Source organism: Euprymna scolopes, chromosome 18 (assembly GCF_053919585.1).
Source record: "Euprymna scolopes isolate OS-2025 chromosome 18, ASM5391958v1, whole genome shotgun sequence".
Taxonomy (NCBI): Eukaryota; Metazoa; Mollusca; class Cephalopoda; order Sepiida; family Sepiolidae; genus Euprymna; species Euprymna scolopes.
The window spans coordinates 11,397,850-11,416,877 of record NC_136499.1 but is presented as its reverse complement, the minus strand read 5'-3'; the positions used below and the strand labels follow the sequence as shown (position 1 = coordinate 11,416,877).

Genomic DNA, 19,028 nt, shown 5'->3' with positions numbered 1-19,028 from the left:
TTTTACCGAAAACTACAAAAACTATTTTTTTTCTATACGAATGTGAGACGAACCTGAAGGTAAAATAATACCGATTTCTCTTTATTTTTTTTTTATTTCCTCGTGTCTTTATTGAAAGATAAAAACAGAAAAAAAATCGAAACAACCTTTTACCCAATAAACACTAAAATGCCTCCTCTCTCAGGTGGCCAGAAAATGGGTACTCATTTTAAATCAAATTTACATGAAAAAGTGATCACCCAATTTTTCGAAAAAGTAATTTCTTCATATCATGAAAACTATTTTCGGTGCTAATGCACTTACTGATTCGTGCTATTTTTTTATCGTATTTCCAAGTTTAATTAAAGTTTTATATGTATTTGTATTCAATTGTAAGGTTAAAGTACAGAATAGGTACAAAACACCCTCCCCTCCCCATGTTAAGAATGGCTTTTTAAATAATAACGTTATTATTTCAGCACAGATCAATAAGCGCACCTTATTTTTTTGCAACAGAAACGGTTTACAGATTCGTTTTTTAGCACACCGAAATCTACAAAAAAAATATTTTGTTATATACGAATGTGAGACGGGCCTTAATGTAAGATTTTACCGTAATTGTTGTGATGCGCGCGGCGTCGCGGCGATGATGCGCAGGAGATTTGGAGTTCCTATCCCGTCACGGTTACCACCTGACGAAAACCAGAGGAATAATTGGCCGAAACGTCATGAAACAACTACTAAAACAGATGAGGATAATAGTCCACAATGAATAAATGAACAATAGCAGTCAGTGGTTTGGTTCTTCTCGATGAATTTTCGTAATCTTTGGATATATTACTATTTTCGATATGACAAGTAAGTACTGTTGTTGTTCTTGCTTAAAACGACATTAAAAAAATCGATCTGTCGACTATCTTAACAAGCATCGATAATAATAAGCAATAAATGTTTAGATTTATTTATTTTACCACTAAAAAATAAAATATTAATTTGATATTTTAAAATGATCATGAAACCCCTCGCCAATCTTTCACGAAAAATACCTGCCTAGCCGAAATCCACTGTGAAAAATTTCCCCCACTTTTTATCTGTGCCTAAATCAAAACGTGGATTCCATGAACAAAGCTTCTTTCTTAGAACTGCACGCCTGTGGAACTCTGTTCCGTCGACCTGCTTCCCACCTGACTACAACTTGGATGTGTTCAAGTCCAACGTTAACAAATTCCTAATGAACCGGCGGTTCATTGAACTGAACCGCCCCCTTAAGTAAACACTTCATCAAATCTCCACACTAACGTAATGTACTTACAATAACTCTTATCCCTGAGTGGCTTCCGGGCCCTGATAAGTGGTGACCACTGTGTAAAAAAAAAAAAAAAAAAAAAAAACTAACAACGGTGCTAAAATGCACTTACTGATCCGCGCTATTTTTTTAAATCGTATTTCCAAGTTTAATTAAAGTTTTATATGTTTTTTTATTCAATTGTAAGGTTAAAGTATAGAATAGTTACAAAACACCCTCTCCTCCCCATGTAAAGAATGGCTTTTTAAATAATAACGTTATTATTTCAGCACGGATCAGTAAGTGCACTAGTACCCTAACAACAACAAAAATAAAGAAACGATGCGGTGCTCCTGCTCCGCTCCGCTACTTATACAGAGAACTCAGAAGGCCATACTGAAATTATAGCGTTATTTAGAAATCTATTCTTAACATAGATGGGGAAAGTGCTTTGTAACTATTCTATACTTTCACTTAACAATTTCATAAACAAAAAATACTTGAATTTATCTTGAAAATACGAATATATATATATATATATATATATATATATATATATATATATATATATATAGTACGATACCTTCTCTGTATAAGAATCGATTTTAATTCATCAGTTTGAGATTTTTGGAATATGACATCTTCGTTCTGTGACGGGTAAAGATTTTTCTACAATTTAGTTTTATAAAATAAGTTTAATTCTAAATAAGAACCAAATAAATAAATAATTAAATTAAATCGAACAAATTATAAATAAAGGGAAACGAGGAAATACGTAAATTGAAATAATGCTAGAAAATATATTTTAAAAAAAGGGGGGGTGAGATTGCCATGCGGAGCCGGTAATCAACAAAACGGGTGAAAAGCAAACGCAAAATAAACAACAATTGTCGAAAATTAATTTTTTACGCGATTATTTGTATAATAATTAATTGTGCAACTTACGGACAGGGCGAATAAAACTCTTCGAAGAAAATATATAAATGTTTTCTTTCTTTTATTTATTATATAAAAAAGAAAGTAAATTAAAGATGAACAAACCGCGGTTCAAAATAAGTTTTGTTGAACTTTAAAGTAAGGAGAGTTCTCGTTGGAAAGGGGGATAACTTACAACTCCTTAAGAAAAAAAAAAACTACTTTTTTGACATCAACTCTAATAATTAATTTTCTACTTTTCCAGAACAAGAGAGTAAATTTCTAAACAAGACTTCATAAAATAAAACGTAACGACAAACATCAAATATAAAATCTGCTATTTGCGAAATTAATTATTTTAAAGGAAATACAATTGGGACATTAATCAAAAACAATTTATTTGGGTACTTACTCATTGCGTTAAAAATTTGGCACTTTGCTATAGTAGCGAAATTCGATATTAAATTTGAAGTAAAACCAATAGTATTTACTTACTTATCGTGTCGCAGTAATAAACATATCCAAAAATTACGGAAAACAATAAGGTGACATTTATTGGGTGGATTCCCATTAGTATTTTGTTTTGTTTTCGATTTTTGATCGATTATCGAAACTCCAAAGATGACTGGACCGGACCGGCTCATGTTTTTCATCTTGTTGTCGTTCAAACTTAGCGACTTGACGCTACTTGTGTTTCGAAATAAATAAACACTTTAAAATATGTTAAAACACCAAAAAAACTTATCCAGGTAGGTAGAAAAGTAACATCTTGCCTTTGGTAATATTTATTTGTTATATATTTGTTTCTTGACCATTTTTTTATTATTTTTTTTACAAGGTGGTCACCATTTATCAAGGCCCGGAAGCCATTCATGGATAAGGGTTATTGTAAGTACAGCATATTAGTGTGGATATTTTAGAGTGTCTACTTAAGGGGGCGGTTCATCAGGAATTTGTTTACATTGGACTTGAAGACATCCAAGTTGTAGTCAGGAGGGAAGCAGGCAGACGGAACAGAGTTCCACAGGCATGCAGTTCTAAGAAAGAACTTTGTTCATGGAATCTACGTTTTGATTTAGGCATAGATAAACAGTGGGGAAAGTTTTTGACTGGATTCAGCTAGACGGTTGTTTTTCGTGAAAGATTGGCGAGGGGGTACCAGAGACTGGAGTTCAGACGAGCACCTGCCATGGAAATAACGATAAAACAAAGATAGGCTTGCAACGTCTCTTCTGTGTGAGAGAGGTTGCAGGGAAGAGAAAAGGGCATTCCCCACTAAACCACAAAGTCTATTTTGTACTCTGTCAAGGCAGGATATGCTGTTTTTAGCAGCTCCTGCCCACATATGGCAGCAGTATTCCATCCTTGGACGTACTTGGCTTTTATATAGACAGAGAATTGCATCAGTAGTGAGATATCTTCTGGAGCGGTAGAAGGATCCCACCATCTTTCCAGCAACCTTGGCAACAGACTTGATGTACATGTTCCATTTCAGATCAGGAGTAAAGGTCAAGCCTAGAAGCTTGTCAAAACATGGGGCTTCTCCTAGACGAGAGCCATCCATTTCAATTGATGCCAGATGGGGATCAGAGCGTTGATGATATAAAGATAGGAGCTTGGTTTTAGATGCACTAAAGGTAACCAGCCACCTCTTCCCCCACTGAACCACTCATTCGAGATCAGAGGAGAGAGAATCAGAGAGAACTTTGTCATTTACAGCCTTTGATGTGTTGCTGTAGATGGTCGTGTCATCAGCATAGATGTCAACGAATGATTTAAGTATGTGTTTAGGGAGATCATTGATGTAGATCAGGAAGAGAGTTGGGCCCAGGATGGATCCTTGAGGGACCCCAGCATTAATACTGCAGGCCTCTGATTTTTTGTCCATCAACCACTACTCTTATGAGCCTATCAGAGAGAAATGATTTAATAATAGAGAGAATATTTCCAGTTATACTGTAGCTGGAAATCTTGTGAAGTAAGCCTTTATGCCATACCTTGTCGAAGGTCTTTGATATGTCAAGAGCAATTTCCCTGGAAAGGAAGCCTTTGTCAAGAGATTCACTAATCCTATGAGATATAACCGTTAGCATATCTGCGGTAGATCTTTCAGAACAGAAACCATATTGCGTGTCACTAAGAAGGTTATTTCTGCTGAGGTGGTTGACTATTTCTCTATTTAATATGGATTCCAGCACACAGCACTCATAACACACAGGAGACTTATTGGTCTGTACTGAGAGGGAGATGACCTATCATCTGAGTTCTTAAATACAGGGCATACTGATGAGGTTTTCCAGGGTGTTGGAAAGCACTTCTCCTTAAGGCAACACTTAAACAGTTTCGTAAGTATGGGAGCAAGTTCTGGTTGAAGCTTTTTTAACACTATAATTAGGATGCCGTCAGGGCCAGTAGCTTTACTGGAATCAAGGTTCTTGATTAGCTTGGCGACCTCATGCACAGATATTTGTATGTTACCTAGCGTGCTCTGTGTTTTAGGAGGAAATATGGCGAGTTGATGGCCTTCATCGCATAGGGTAGAATTAGCTACAAAGTTCTTTGCAAATAGTTTGGCCTTGTCTGAAGCTGAGGAGATGACCTCTGGTCCGTTGATAATGGTTGGGATAGAAGGCACACTTCTGTTCAGGATCCTATTTGTTATTTGCCAAAACTGGTGGGAACCAAGCCGCTGATCAGCTACTTTGGATTTAACAGACTCTCTTGCATCTTTTATTACTCTTTTACAATGGTTGCTGGCGTTCCTGAAAGCAGCTTTAGTCTCAGTGCATCTATTACGTTGGTAGCTATGGAAAAAGTGATTTCTATGTGCAATGGCAGCAGCACATTTACTAGATTTGTTACCTATACTATATTCCTTTAAAATAATTTATATCATTAATAGTCACAGTAAAGATGCAAAATGAAAACGAACATTTAGCAAAGCAATAGCAAATGCTTACTGATTTTTAAAAAATAATTTTACTGTTCATCATTAGAAAAATTTAGTGAAATTTTACACCTGATGCTTTTGTCTAAATATATATGTAACGCTATTCTACAACTGGGCAATGCCAGGTTGCCCTGCTGGGCAGGCTTGGGGGAGTCAGAGGATCATGTAGTAGTTGATACTGTCAAAAAAGTTCCAGAGGACCGGAGAAACGATAGGATGTTTTGTTTTTGAAGATATCAGAAAGGTAAATTTCTCATTAATAATTGGAAAAGATAATTGTCAACAAAACGCTAGCTAGTATCAGTGGAAATTGTGGATCAGTGAGCAACTTGTTTTATGTTGGAAAAGAATTTCAAGCAAGGTTTTGTCTTTTCGTGTTTTTTTTTTTTTTGTTTTTTTATAACAGATTTTAGGAAAACAGAAAAAAAATCACGACATGTTTGTTTTCCCTGGGTTAAAATGAGGAGGAGGATTATGAACACATCAGTGATGGATCCCTTGAAGAACCGATAGGCAATATTTTTGTTAAGAAAATGAAAATAAAAAAGAGGAAGAAAAAAAAAGATAGGAGGGAAGAAGAGGAGAAAGAGAGAAAGAGAGGGGGAGAGAGAGAAAGAGAGAGAGAAGGAGAAATAGAATAGAAGAAGGGGGAGAGAGAGGGGGATTTCAGGAGAAAGAAAGAAAGAAAAGAATAAATAGAATAAAAGAAAGTGTAACCTCCTTGGGGAAACCCTATGTCTTGACAAGCTTCTGGGATTAACTCCTGATCTGAAATGAAACACATACATCAAATTTGTTGTCAACATCGCTAGAAAAATGATTGGATCATTCTACTGCTCCAATAGACATCTCACTGCCGATGCAATCCTCTATCTGTATAAGAGCCAGGTATGCCCTAAAATGGAGTACTGTTGCCACATATGAGCTGCTCGGTGTGCCCTATCCAGCCTTGACGGAGTTCAAAACCAGTTTTGAAACCTAGTAGGTGATGCCCTTTTCTCTTCCCTGCAACTTCTTTCCCACAGAAGAGACGTTGCTAGCCTGTCTCTGCACAATCGTTATTTTCATGACAAGTGCTCGATTGAATTCCAATCTATGATCCCCCCTCATCAAGCTTTCACAAAAAACACTTGACTACTGCAACCACTATAAACGATTTCTCCCACTCTCTATCTGTGCGTAACTCTAAGCGCAGATTTCATGAACAAAGCTTCTTTCCCAGAACTGCTCGCCTGTGGAATACTGTTTCACTGGCCTGCTTTCTGGTTGAATACAACATCAAATCCAATGTAAATAAGTTCTTGTTGAGCTGTCCCCATAAATAATCAAATTCTACCCAATCTACATCATTAACAATTACTAAACTACCACCTTACATTCATTAACCCTTATCCCCAAGTGGCCTTTGGGCCTTGATAAGTGTTGACTCCCAAGTAAAAAAAAAAATGAGATAGCCACAGGTAAAAATAATGATTTTTCATAAAATTAGAGGTCAGCAAATGAAAACGATTTCTTGCCACTTGTTTGCCGGCACTGAAGTGAGCTGAATTCTTGATGTATGATCGAGATTTGCTGATCCTGACTACAACTTGGACGTCTTCAAGTCCAACATAAACAAATTCCTGATGAACCGCCCCCTTAAGTAAGACACTTTATCAGATTTCCAATACTAACGATTACTACAATATGGTCCCATTGATTACTGTACACGCAATAACCTTATCCCCAAGTGGCCTCCGGGCCTTGATAAGTGGTGACTTCCATGTAAAAAAAAACAGGAATCGGCTCAATGGATGGCATGCTGTACCTTGTGCACTGACAATAGTTCTTAATGGAATACCATCTTTGTGAATCTTAGGAAGATTGTATAGGTGTTGTAGCTTACTCTAATGCTGTACTAGTTGTTTATATTTTGCAGGTGGTATTAGGTCCTTATTCTTACTGAGGATCTGTGATAGCCTCCTTTCCGTTTTCAAGGTCAGATTTTTTTCACTTGACAGTAGCCACCAGATTCTATTTAATCTGCCAATTTCTTGGAATATTCTACTCTATCCATTAGCATTGCCTTTGTCTGCTGGTAGTATTATGATATCACTGTGATAGCACAATACTTCTTCCTTTAAGGGTTCGGTTTTGGAGGCTTTCAATTCTCGAGCGCTTGTCTCACTTTCTGCCTTAGTTCATCTCCTTGTGCTTTGGGTTTATTACAGGCTGCCTCTTCTATTGGAACTATCATATCTAAGTATGGAATTCGCTTGATAGTTGGAATCAGTGCTAAACAAAGGTTTTTACTTCGCCACAACTATGCAAGATGGACCTCTATCTACTAATATGAATTGACATATTGACCTGTAGAGAGGCAAGATGTACCTCTATTTATTAATATGAATTAACATATTGATTTGTAGAGATGTGGGATGTACCTCTATGTCTATATATCTATAAAAGTGTGTGTGTGTGTGTGTGTGTGTGTGTGTGTGTGTGTGTGTGTGTGTGTGTGTGTGAGGACAACTCCTTACTACTATATATATTGCTACGCTGTATCTCAACCCTACTGGGGACAGTAGAGATGGGTGACGTAACGAGATATAAAAAAACAATAGAAGTTTCCCAGGTTCCTTTGTAATGCATTGGTATGGAAAGGGAAATCCGTCTCGAAGACAGCAATAAAATGAAATATACTGGACAACAAAATCACATAGGAAATAACGAGGATAAATACCAATGAAAATTAACAAACTTTTATTTATATAAAAAATAAATAAAATTCAAGAAAAGAAAAAAATAAATATATAACTAAGTGAAATAGTCTTATGTCATTCAAATTTTACCAAGAGAAAATATATATAACCAACATCTAACAGTTTATGTTCATAGAGAAAAAGTTTGTCTGCTCTGAGATAGATCATAAGTTATATGAGAGAGATGCACGAGAGATGAAAAGTTTGGATGGATAACTCCTGGATTTCCTTTTAAAATGTGTCAGTTATTTTGTTTTTAGATTTATTTCCTATGGTTTGTTTATATTCAATCACTTTCCTTTCTTGTTTACAAATGTTATGTGCATGCGCTGTTCTAAAACTCATATGAAATCACTGTCGTTAGTATTTCACCATTCTTTCGATTTTTCCGTCCAGCTATATTGTCGTTGGGTTTATTCTTGTTTTGCTTAATAGCTTTTGTATTTCCCACCATCCAATGTTATCATGAATTTGTACGAGCCCTTCTAGTCTCGCTCAAAAACACGCGTTCACATCTCAAGCCATTTTTCTTATACACGTATGTTTCTTATACACGTATGCGCACACAAACATACGCGCACACGTACACACACGTAGATATATTCACGTTCGCGTACATACACTCAGATTCACGTGCATACACACACACGCTAACGTACACACATGTACGCACACATATGTGCACACGTACGCACACATGGGCAACGTCACTTCCTCTTTGAAGGAAATCCACACACGCGCAAAAGACCACCGGAAACAACTATAAAAGCAAAGAGCTGTTTCCTCCTTTTCAACTCAGCGCCTGAGCTAAACGGTCGACGAACCATCCGCTCCCTTTCAGGGCGCACGTGCACGTGCGCTTCACGTCACCTGCTACTATGTGTGGGGGCAAGAGTCAACAGTACGTACACCTTACACACTTTCTATCTCCATGGCCTGGATTGACTTTCTCTCTCTCTCTCTCTCTCTCTCTCTCTCTCTCTCTCTCTCTCTCTCTCTCTCTCTACAACAATAGACTTTCCCTCTCACCAGCTAACAGCGAGAGACGCATGCCAAACTGGATTGACTTTCTCGCCCTCTCTCTCTCTCTCTACAACAATAGACTTTTCATTCTCACCAGTTAACAGCAAGAGACGCACGCTAAACTAAACACGTGCTGTACCCTTTTCTTTCATTTGTTTCTTTATGAAATAAATTCTAGTTCGTTTATTTCAATAAATGCATTGTCCGTTTCTTCCTCAAAACAATTCATTTTTCCTATTTTATACGACTGGGGGATATATATAATATATCCACCAGCCCACAACAAATTGCATGCACATGTACGTAGCGATTCCTCTCACTTTGCCTATCGTCTCTGCTCCTCTTCACCCATATTTTCATTAGGCGCGCACGCACAAGAGTTGGCCGCTCCATGTTAGCTATTGTAGTCCTTGTAATTCGCTGCCTTCACCACCCCAAACTTCACTCCTCAGCGCAAGGCTTAGACTGCTGTTGACAACTTTTATCAGTCCTCTCTCTCTATATATATACGGTCTATTTCTCTCTATATACAGTCTATCTCTCTCACCCCCCCTCTCTCTGGTTTATAGATTCTCTCTATCTTTTCTCTCCTCTTCTCTCTCTCCTCTATGAGCTTTCTTTTCTCTTTCCTCTCCCTTCGTTCATAGTATCTCTTTCTCTTCCTTCTCCTCCTGTTCACAGGTTTCCTCCTCTTTTCCTCCTGTTTTGTTTACATAATAGAAACGAGCAGATGACAATTGACTTTTTGAGTGCAAAATAATAAAATGAATAAAAGATATGGAAAATATATTTTCTCTCAGTTTGAAAATCAATAAAAATAATTTATTATACATTTTTATAAATGTATCACAATATTCAATGAATTTTTGATCTACATACTTGAAATTTGGTATATAAGGTAGTCAGATGTGGAAAACTTTTTAATCGGTTTTCATCCAGAAAAAAGGATTGCTAAGGAGCCAAACTTGAAAAATTGGTACTTAGGAGTGTTTCGGATTTTTATCTATTTGTCAACTGTTTCATGAATATGCATGCACGGATCATTTACATTCCTTATGTTAAGAATATGTAGGTTTGAAAACACTTTTTAAAGATCGTGTCAAGCTGGCATAATGGGTATCATACTTGACTTACTGTCTTTAGGTTTTGGTTTTGATCTCAGCTCTGGTATTTTTTGTTTCACTTACAAGAAATGAACTGTTTAGAAAAAAAAACATAATATTCACATGCACATGTCTCAGTTTCTTTCTGTTTTTTTTACTTCGTTTTTTTTTTTTTTTTTGAGAAATTTAATGTCCTATTTAATACCGGGCAATGCAATGTACATCTGCTAGTATTGATATAAATGGACATATTTTTTATTTGGTAGTTTTGTTTTTTTTACAACTGCCAAATTTACCAAAAGACTACTTTTTTCTCTGACGTAGCAGCCATGAATAAAAGAAAGATTTATTTTCTTTCACAAATCAATACTCCTGTTAAGAGATTTAGCTACACACTAACAAATCAGCTTGTGGGATGCATTGATTCCATCTGTTCCCTAATAAATTTCTTTAGCCTCTTTGAAAATCACCTTGGAGAGACCCGAAGAAGCATCAAAGAAAGATCTCTCTCTCTCTCTCTCTCTCTCTCTCTCTCTCTCTCTCTCTCTCTCTCTCTCTCTCTCTCTCTCTTTCCACTGGATGCCCTAGCATTGATGATCTTTGCTGAAGATAACTACTGGCCAACCTAAAACAGCCCAAAGAACTTTCAACTATTCATTTTCTTCATTCAGACAACGTCCAACTTTGTTCCACTGAAATAAACTTTTTCATTGTTGTCTTAAGAGATTTTTTTCTTTTCTTGCTCTGTTTCCGTTTATTATTAGTATACAGAAGTGCTCCTTGTATTTCTAAGGGCTCAGTCCTATGTGACATTTTAACCAGGTACCCAAAACCATTTCTTTTGAAAATTTTCTGCGGAGCCATTTTTGATAGCCTTTATTGCCAAACACATCCTTGAAGAGATAAATGATGAATAAAAGCAATTAAAAAATGGAAATAAAAATCAAAACTATAAATTCTTGGAAATTCCAAAGTCATGCCATATTGGTCAATAAAAACCAGGAACAATCTTTTGTTGAAAAGAATTACAAATGCAATAATAATTAAGGAATGTTTATGGCATAAATTAATATGCAAAGAAAGGAATTATTATCTATATATCTATAAAAGTGTGTGTGTGTGTGTGTGTGTGTGTGTGTGTGTGTGAGAGAGAGAGAGAGACAGAGAGACAGAGAGACAGAGAGGGGGGCAACTCTCAACCTACATACCGGGTACATCTGCTAGTAGTTAAATATAATTAGAAAAAGAGCAGACAAATTTAGGCAGGAAAGAATGAGATAAGAAAAATCCAAATAAAGACTTGTCTAAAGCCAGATACATGCACACACACACACACACACACACACACACACACACACACACACACACACATGTACATAACATATATACAGACAACCTAGCAATTGTAAAAACTGATTTGATATGAATACTAGCAGGGAGTAGGGGGGGACAGTTTTACCCAGTTGTGAAATACGCTTAAATATATTTTAATTCATGCAGATTTCATATTTATTATTACAGAGCAAATTCTCTATTGATTATTATATTGTACCTAATATATAGTACTGATTTCAAAAGATTGTCAAATGTGTAGTTTAGCAGCATAAATTATTTGACAGACAAAAAATTATAAAAACTATTTTTATATGAAACATTATTGGACCAAAAGGCTGAAATAAAACCAGAAAAAAATTCATTTTTTATTATTTTTTAATCATTTTTATTGGACTAAATATACAACATTCAAGGCAACCATATTGCTTTTAAATTTTGGCCTTTCTAAGGTTTGACAGATTGAACTTTCTAAGGCTAAATTTGGCCTTTTTTATGCTTTTTTTTATTACATTTTCACCCCAAACAAGGCACATTGCTACTGTGGTGTAGGGGGCTACTATCAGGGGCAGCAACTACTAGGACACTGTGTTGGGATTTGGGCAGCAAGATGTCGGTTCACGTTACACTTGAACTTCTGCATGTCAGTACAGTTGGGGAAACAGGGACCTGGAATGGAATTCCAGAGTCTAGCGGTTCTGGGGCAGAAACTACTGGAGTAGAAAGATCTTCTACATCTAGGGATCTCTACTGTGTGGGGGTGGGATTTAGCTGCCTGTCAGGTTTGTCGAGAGGGTCTACGTCGTGGGGGCACAAATATCTGCAGTTTGTCAGAGCATTCACCATTAAAATACTTGTAGAACAGGCAGAGGGATGCAACGTTTCGTCGATGGGACAGAGGCTGAAGCTTAGATGCCAGTTCAGGGCTTATCAGATTGGCGACTCTCTTTTGAACCTTGTCTAGGAGCGAGAAACTAGCAGCAGATGCACCAGCCCAAATGTGACAGCAATACTCCATACATGGGTGAATGGTGGCCTTATAGAGGCACAGGATACTTTCAAGTGTCAGTAGTTTTCTAGCACGGTAGAGAGAGCCTACCTTCTTCGCAGAACCCCTAGCAATGTTTTTGTTATAAGGGACATAATTACGGATAGCACCGGATACGAAACGGTGTATAAAAGAGCGTCTTGAATTGTCTTGGAGTCAGTCAAGTGGCGCGCACTAGCCCGACCGTCTCGCGTCTTACACTCTCCAAGTGTAGTCAGGATTAACCAAGCTCCCAGGACGAGCGTTCCGCTCACACACGTTAAGTTACCTTTTTCCTTTACCTTCATTTACGCGTATATCAACTTCAAGGCGAGCAGCCATTTTGTATTGTGTATAATTTCGAAGTACGAATAAACCTTTTTGTTACGCATTCCACTCGGCGTATTTTGTCATGTTATTATATACCGTCAAAACGGGATATAACAGTTGGCGACAAGGATGATTCTTATCTCTTAACAGAGATAAATTACCGTACTAATAGGACTGTGTACTATTCAAATTTACAAGGATTACGTTACTGAACACGTACGGCAAAGAACTATTCGAAATTGTCTTACATAAAGTACGGATTTCTCCGATATGAACTCACGGAAAGGTAATAAAATTGTACTTGAAAGATATTGACAAGGTAAAGTGAACTTTATTTATATTTTTTGAAGAAAAAATATGTGAGGAACGCAGGCGGAATTCGAACCCGGCACCTTTGGATTACGTTTTGGAAGAAAAGAAAGAACTTTTACGATTTTTTTTCTCTAAATTAAACAGACTATTGTTATAATTTAATTTTTTTTTTTCTTTCGTGCAACCGTATTTTTGTTGAAAAACAGTTTGCTCATTTTCGGGCATTATTCATTGTGTAAATTTGAAAAGCATTATTGTGTAAAATTACGTTTAGGCAGAATTACTATTGCTAAATTGTATGAACTGTGTGGAAACATTTATTCTTGCAAGACTTGTTGCTAATTGGCGAAAAACGTATACTTACGAAATTTTGTGGAATCACTGTTGTAAATTTTAGAAAGACATTTTTTTTTAAATATGGAACAATTGGCTGAGTTGACGAAAGTGCTAACTCTTAGCGTTCAGGAACAGTCAAAAATGACACAACAATTCTTAGTGCAACAACAACAGCTGCAACAACAACAGCAAGAAATGACACAAAAAACTTTAGAGGCACAACAAGAACAAACAAAAATACTTCAACGCCAAATGTCGACTCAACAAAAGAATTTGGAAAAATTAATTCAAACCTCGACAACTGAGAAAAAAACGAATTTTTCTGCAGAAGGTATTTCAAATTCTTTGTCGGAATTTCACTACTCTCCCGATACTGGCGTTACATTTCCAGCATACTATAGAAGGTATGAAACAGTTTTTACAAAGAGGTGTTCGGATTGGACCGACGAAGAAAAAGTCACGCTGTTGCTCCAAAAACTGGGTACTGACGAAAACACTAAGTACGCTAACTTAATTTTACCCAAAAAACCGGAGGAAGTGACCTTTGAAGAGACAATTAATACGTTGTCTAGAATATTTGATAAAAGAGATAGCCTTTTTCACTCTAGATATAAATGTTTGAATTTACAGAAATCGGAATCTGAAGACTATTTAGAGTATGCTTGTATTGTAAATTGCTTATGTGAATCATTTAAATTAAATGAAATTTCTGCGGATTTATTTAAATGTTTAATCTTTGTACAGGGACTCACAGAACCAAGGGACAAAGATATCAGATCTCGGATCCTGACAATTATGGAGTCGGACCCAAATATAACTTTACAAAAAGTTACAGAGGAATGTCAACGTCTCATTAATATCAAGAGAGACAACACCCGCATTGAAGAAAAAAGCGTTTACAAGGTACAACATGTAAAAAGGCAAAGGACCCCTAGAACTTACAAGACCCAAGAACAAAGGACCCCTAGAATGCACAAGTACCAAAATTGTGAATGTTGCGGAAGTACGAGACACACCAAAAAGACCTGCTGGTTCAGGAATAAGATATGTTACGAATGTGGGTTCAAAGGCCACAAGGGAACGTACTGTGACCAGAAGAAAAAACGAAAGATTGACAAAGTGAATGCGCTTCGCACAAGGAAAGAGAAAAGTTGCGAAAGGCGTAAGTATGTCAGTGTTCACATAAATGGACATCCTGTAACATTACTCCTGGATAGTGGTTCGGACATCAGCATCATAGATGAAGATATCTGGAGAAGGATCGATTGACCCGAACTAATGGAAACCAGCAAGATGGCGAGGAGTGTGTGCGGCAAAAAGTTGGAATTTAAAGGAGAACTGAGGTGCAACGTGACATTTGATGGTCAGACACGCACGTCCAAAGTGTACGTGGTTCCAGGAAGGAACACAAGTCTGTTTGGAGTGAATTGGTTTGTCCTGTTTAACTTATGGGAGCGACCAGTTAATTCTTTTTGTAATAGGTTAAACACAGAGAAAGCAAACCAAGTGGAAGATTTTCTGGATGATGTAAAAGCAGAATTTCCAAGGGTTTTTGCTGAAGGACTTGGATATTGTGTGAAAGTAGAAGCCAAATTTGAAGTGAAGAAAGATGCCACCCCAGTGTTCAAACCTAAAAGAAATGTACCGTTTTCATCGATGGACGCAATCGAGAAGGAGTTGGAAAGACTTCAACAGTTAGAGGTTATTGAAAAAGTTGACCATACGGATTGGGCCAGCCCAACGGTATATGTGAAGAAAAAAAATAACAAAATCAGGGTCTGTGCGGACTTCTCAACAGGCCTTAATGACTGTTTAAAGGACCACAATTATCCCCTTCCGTCGGCAGAAGATCTATTCTCAAAACTAAACGGAGGAAAAATTTTTTCCAAGATAGACCTCTCAGACGCCTACTTGCAAATCAAGGTCAATGATGAATGTTCAAAGTACCTGTGCATTAATACGCACAAGGGTATCTTCAAGCTAAAGAGGCTTCCTTTTGGCTTAAAGGTCGCCCCTGCTTTGTTTCAACAGATAATGGATACGATGCTCGCAGGGTTGGAATTTGCGATGGCATACCTTGACGATATCTTGATAAAGAGCAGTAATTTGCAAGAACATAAGAAGCACGTCAGAGAAGTACTTAAGAGAATAGAGGGGTTTGGTTTCAGATTGAGTCCGGAGAAATGTGATTTCTTCATGAAAAGGATCAAATACCTGGGTCAAATAATTGACGAAGATGGACGAAGGCCAGATCCACAACGGACCGAAGCAATTGATAAGATGCCTGCCCAAGACTCAGTATCAAAACTACAGTCATTTCTGGGATTGGTACAATATTATGCGATATACATCCCTAATGTACATAATTTGAGAGCTCCTCTTAACGAGCTACTAAAAAAAGGCAGTAGATGGAATTGGACAAAGGAATGTGAATCTGCTTTCCAGAAAATTAAGAAATGTTTACTATCAGATCTGGCATTAGCACATTTCGATCCAGAGAAAGAGATTGTACTAGCAACAGACGCCAGTGATTACGGAGTTGGTGCTGCATTACTCCACAAGTATGAGGATGGAACAACAAAAGCAATCTCTCACGCGTCAAAAACTTTGATTGCAGCTGAGAAAAACTACAGCTAGATTGAAAAGGAGGCTCTCTCAATAATATTTGGAGTCAAAAAGTTTAACCGTTTTCTCCATGGACGAAACTTCATATTACAGATGGATCATAAACCACTAATCACGATATTTGGATCGAAGAAAGGCATCCCTACGCATACTGCAAATCGACTACAGTGATGGGCTGTAACTCTCTTAAACTATCAGTTTAAGATGGAGCATGTGTCATCAAAAAAGTTAGGACGCGGATGCACTGTCAAGGTTGATTCCAAAAAGAAATGAAAGTTTCGAAGAGACGGTAATTGCAGCTCTTAAAGATGAAAGCGAATGCTCAAATTCAATATGCAATATGATCCGTGAACTCCCGGTAACTCTAGAAGAGATTAAAAGAGAAGCTGCAAAAGACGTTTTTATAAAGCAAATGAAAAATCAAGTAGGACGGACGAAAAGAAATAAGATGGCAAGAGAAATTACACCTTTTTCCATTTGCGAAGATGTGCTTATGTATGCCGATAAAATCGTAATTCCACAGGTATTATGAAAAAGAATGCTAAACGAATTTCACACGGGTCATCCTGGCATTTCAAGGATGAAATCCCTAATTAGAGGTTACGTGTATTGGCCTGGTATGGATAAAGAGGTGGAAAACTGTGTCAAAGCGTGCAAAGGATGTCAATTAGCAGCCCGAGATCCGCCTGTAAAAACGACCCCATGGCCGAAGACTGACTTGCCCTGGTCACGACTGCATATTGATTATGCCGGACCCCTAAAAGGTTTTTTTTTACTTAATTGTAGTGGACTCTTTCTCCAAATGGCCGGAGATATTCAAGATCAGACATCCAACATCAAGGAACACTGTAAGTGCACTTGACGAAATTTTCAGCCGGTTTGGTGTACCAAAGACCATAGTGAGTGACAATGGTACAGCATTCACAGGTTACAAATTTAGAGAATTCTGCAACTCACTGGATATACAGCACATCACGACGCCTATTTACCATCCTAGGTCGAATGGGTTGGCAGAAAAATTTGTGGACACGTTTAAGCGGGCATTAAGGAAAAACATGAACATTGACACAGATGAGCGGACAATACAAACATTTCTAGCAATCTACAGAGTAACCCCAAATCCAAACAATGATGTAAATTCATCCCCTGCAGAACTTATGTTTGCCAGAAAAATTAGATCCATTTTCGATAGACTTCTACCGGATAAAAAGAAAGTTACCAGAAAAGAAAACTTTAATGTAAAGTGCTATTCCCCAAGAGATAAAGTTTATTTTAAAAATTTTCAGAATGGAAAAAATCATTGGGTGGACGGTATTGTTAAGAAAAGAATTGGGAACATGGTCTATACTATTCAAGGTCCCAGTTTTGTCTGTAAAAGGCATGTTAATCAAATCCGTTCCAGAATTTCGGAAAATACAGAGAAAATTCCAATGGAAACGTTGTGCGACACATTTGACATTCCAAAACCGGTGGGTATACATGGACCCATGAATGTATCTCCTGAACATACCGCACGGGCTGAACAGAATTCTTTACCAAAGGAAACTCTGACCAAAAGGAAGAGCACACGTAAAAGGAAAGTCGTCAGGCGTTTAAGTCCTGATCCTAAACGGAAGCGATATTAAAGCTAAAATCGGGAAGATTTCAGCTTCAGGGGGAGGTGTTATAAGGGACATAATTATGGATAGCACCGGATACGAAACGGTGTATAAAAGAGCGTCTTGAATTGTCTTGGAGTCAGTCAAGTGGCGCGCACTAGCCCGACCGTCTCGCGTCTTACACTCTCCAAGTGTAGTCAGGATTAACCAAGCTCCCAGGACGAGCGTTCCGCTCACACACGTTAAGTTACCTTTTTCCTTTACCTTCATTTACGCGCATATCAACTTCAAGGCGAGCAGCCATTTTGTATTGTGTATAATTTCGAAGTACGAATAAACCTTTTTGTTACGCATTCCACTCGGCGTATTTTGTCATGTTATTATATACCGTCAAAACGGGATATAACAGTTTTCAATATAATTGTTCCAACTCATGTTTCTTGTAAACGTTAGGCCAAGCAGTTTGAAAGATGTACTCTCAGACAGGGAGTCACTGGCCATTGCTATTGGTGGCAGAGAAGGTTTCTTGTAATTATTGAAGGAAACCAGTTTAGTCTTGGCAGAATTGAATGTGACCATCCATTTTTGTCCCCATTCCACTACAGATTGGAGGTCATCCTCTAGTGTTTCTGCAATTTCTTTAGTTATGTGTTCATTTGTTTTCCTGTCATGCCTGTTATAGAGTGTGGTGTCATCAGCATATATACCCATCTCAGAGGCAGTTTTGTTGGGGAGGTCATTAATAAATATTAGAAACAATAGAGGTCCAAGGATAGACCCCTGAGGCACTCCCGCATTTATATCACACTGTTTAGATGTACGACCGTCAAGGTCAACCTGGATTTTTCTCTTGTCTCAGAAGGATTTAATTATGTTAAGTATTCTACCAGTGATACCATATGATTTAATTTTCCTGAGGAGACCCTCATGCCATACCCTGTCAAAAGCCTTAGATATATCTAGAGCTATCGCTCTGCCCTCCCCCACTTTGTCCAGTGAATGGTATATACGTTCAGAGATTACAGTGAGGATGTCTGCTGTGGAACGGGCTTGTCTAAGTCCATATTGTTTGTTAGTCAGAAGTTTAGCATCTGTAAGGTGCCGGACTAGAGCATGGTTAATTATGGTCTCAAATATTTTGGCAAAAAGTGGGAGGAGGCTAATGGGGCGATAATTTGATGGGTCAGTTCTTTAGTGGTTTCAGTAAATTCTCTCTTAACTGTCGCTATTTCTTTCTTAACATTACTTCTAAACGCTTGTTCATGAAACTATTTTTGGACGCCATATTTTTTTTTTTTTGTAATGAAAGAACATAAAAAAGGCCAAATTTGACCTTAAACAGGTAAATCTGTCAAACCTTAGAATGGTCAAATTTTAAAAGCAATACGACAGCCACAATTGTCGTACATTTAGTCTAATAAAAAAATGATGAAAAAATAATAAAAATGAAATTTTTTCTGGTTTCATTTAAG

The 19,028-nt window shown here is 37.4% G+C and overlaps 1 protein-coding gene across 1 annotated transcript in view; it reads right to left on the bottom strand.

Annotated features, from left to right (window-relative positions):
• The window catches only part of LOC145297495 (nuclear pore complex protein Nup93-like), an 88,464-nt gene extending 86,116 nt beyond the window's left edge, over positions 1–2,348 (bottom strand). Inside the window, exon 1 of the mRNA XM_080143391.1 lies at positions 2,210–2,348. The gene's annotated coding sequence lies outside the window, so the exon portion shown is untranslated. The remainder of the gene's footprint in view (positions 1–2,209) is intronic.
• Between the last annotated feature and the right edge of the window lie 16,680 nt (positions 2,349–19,028).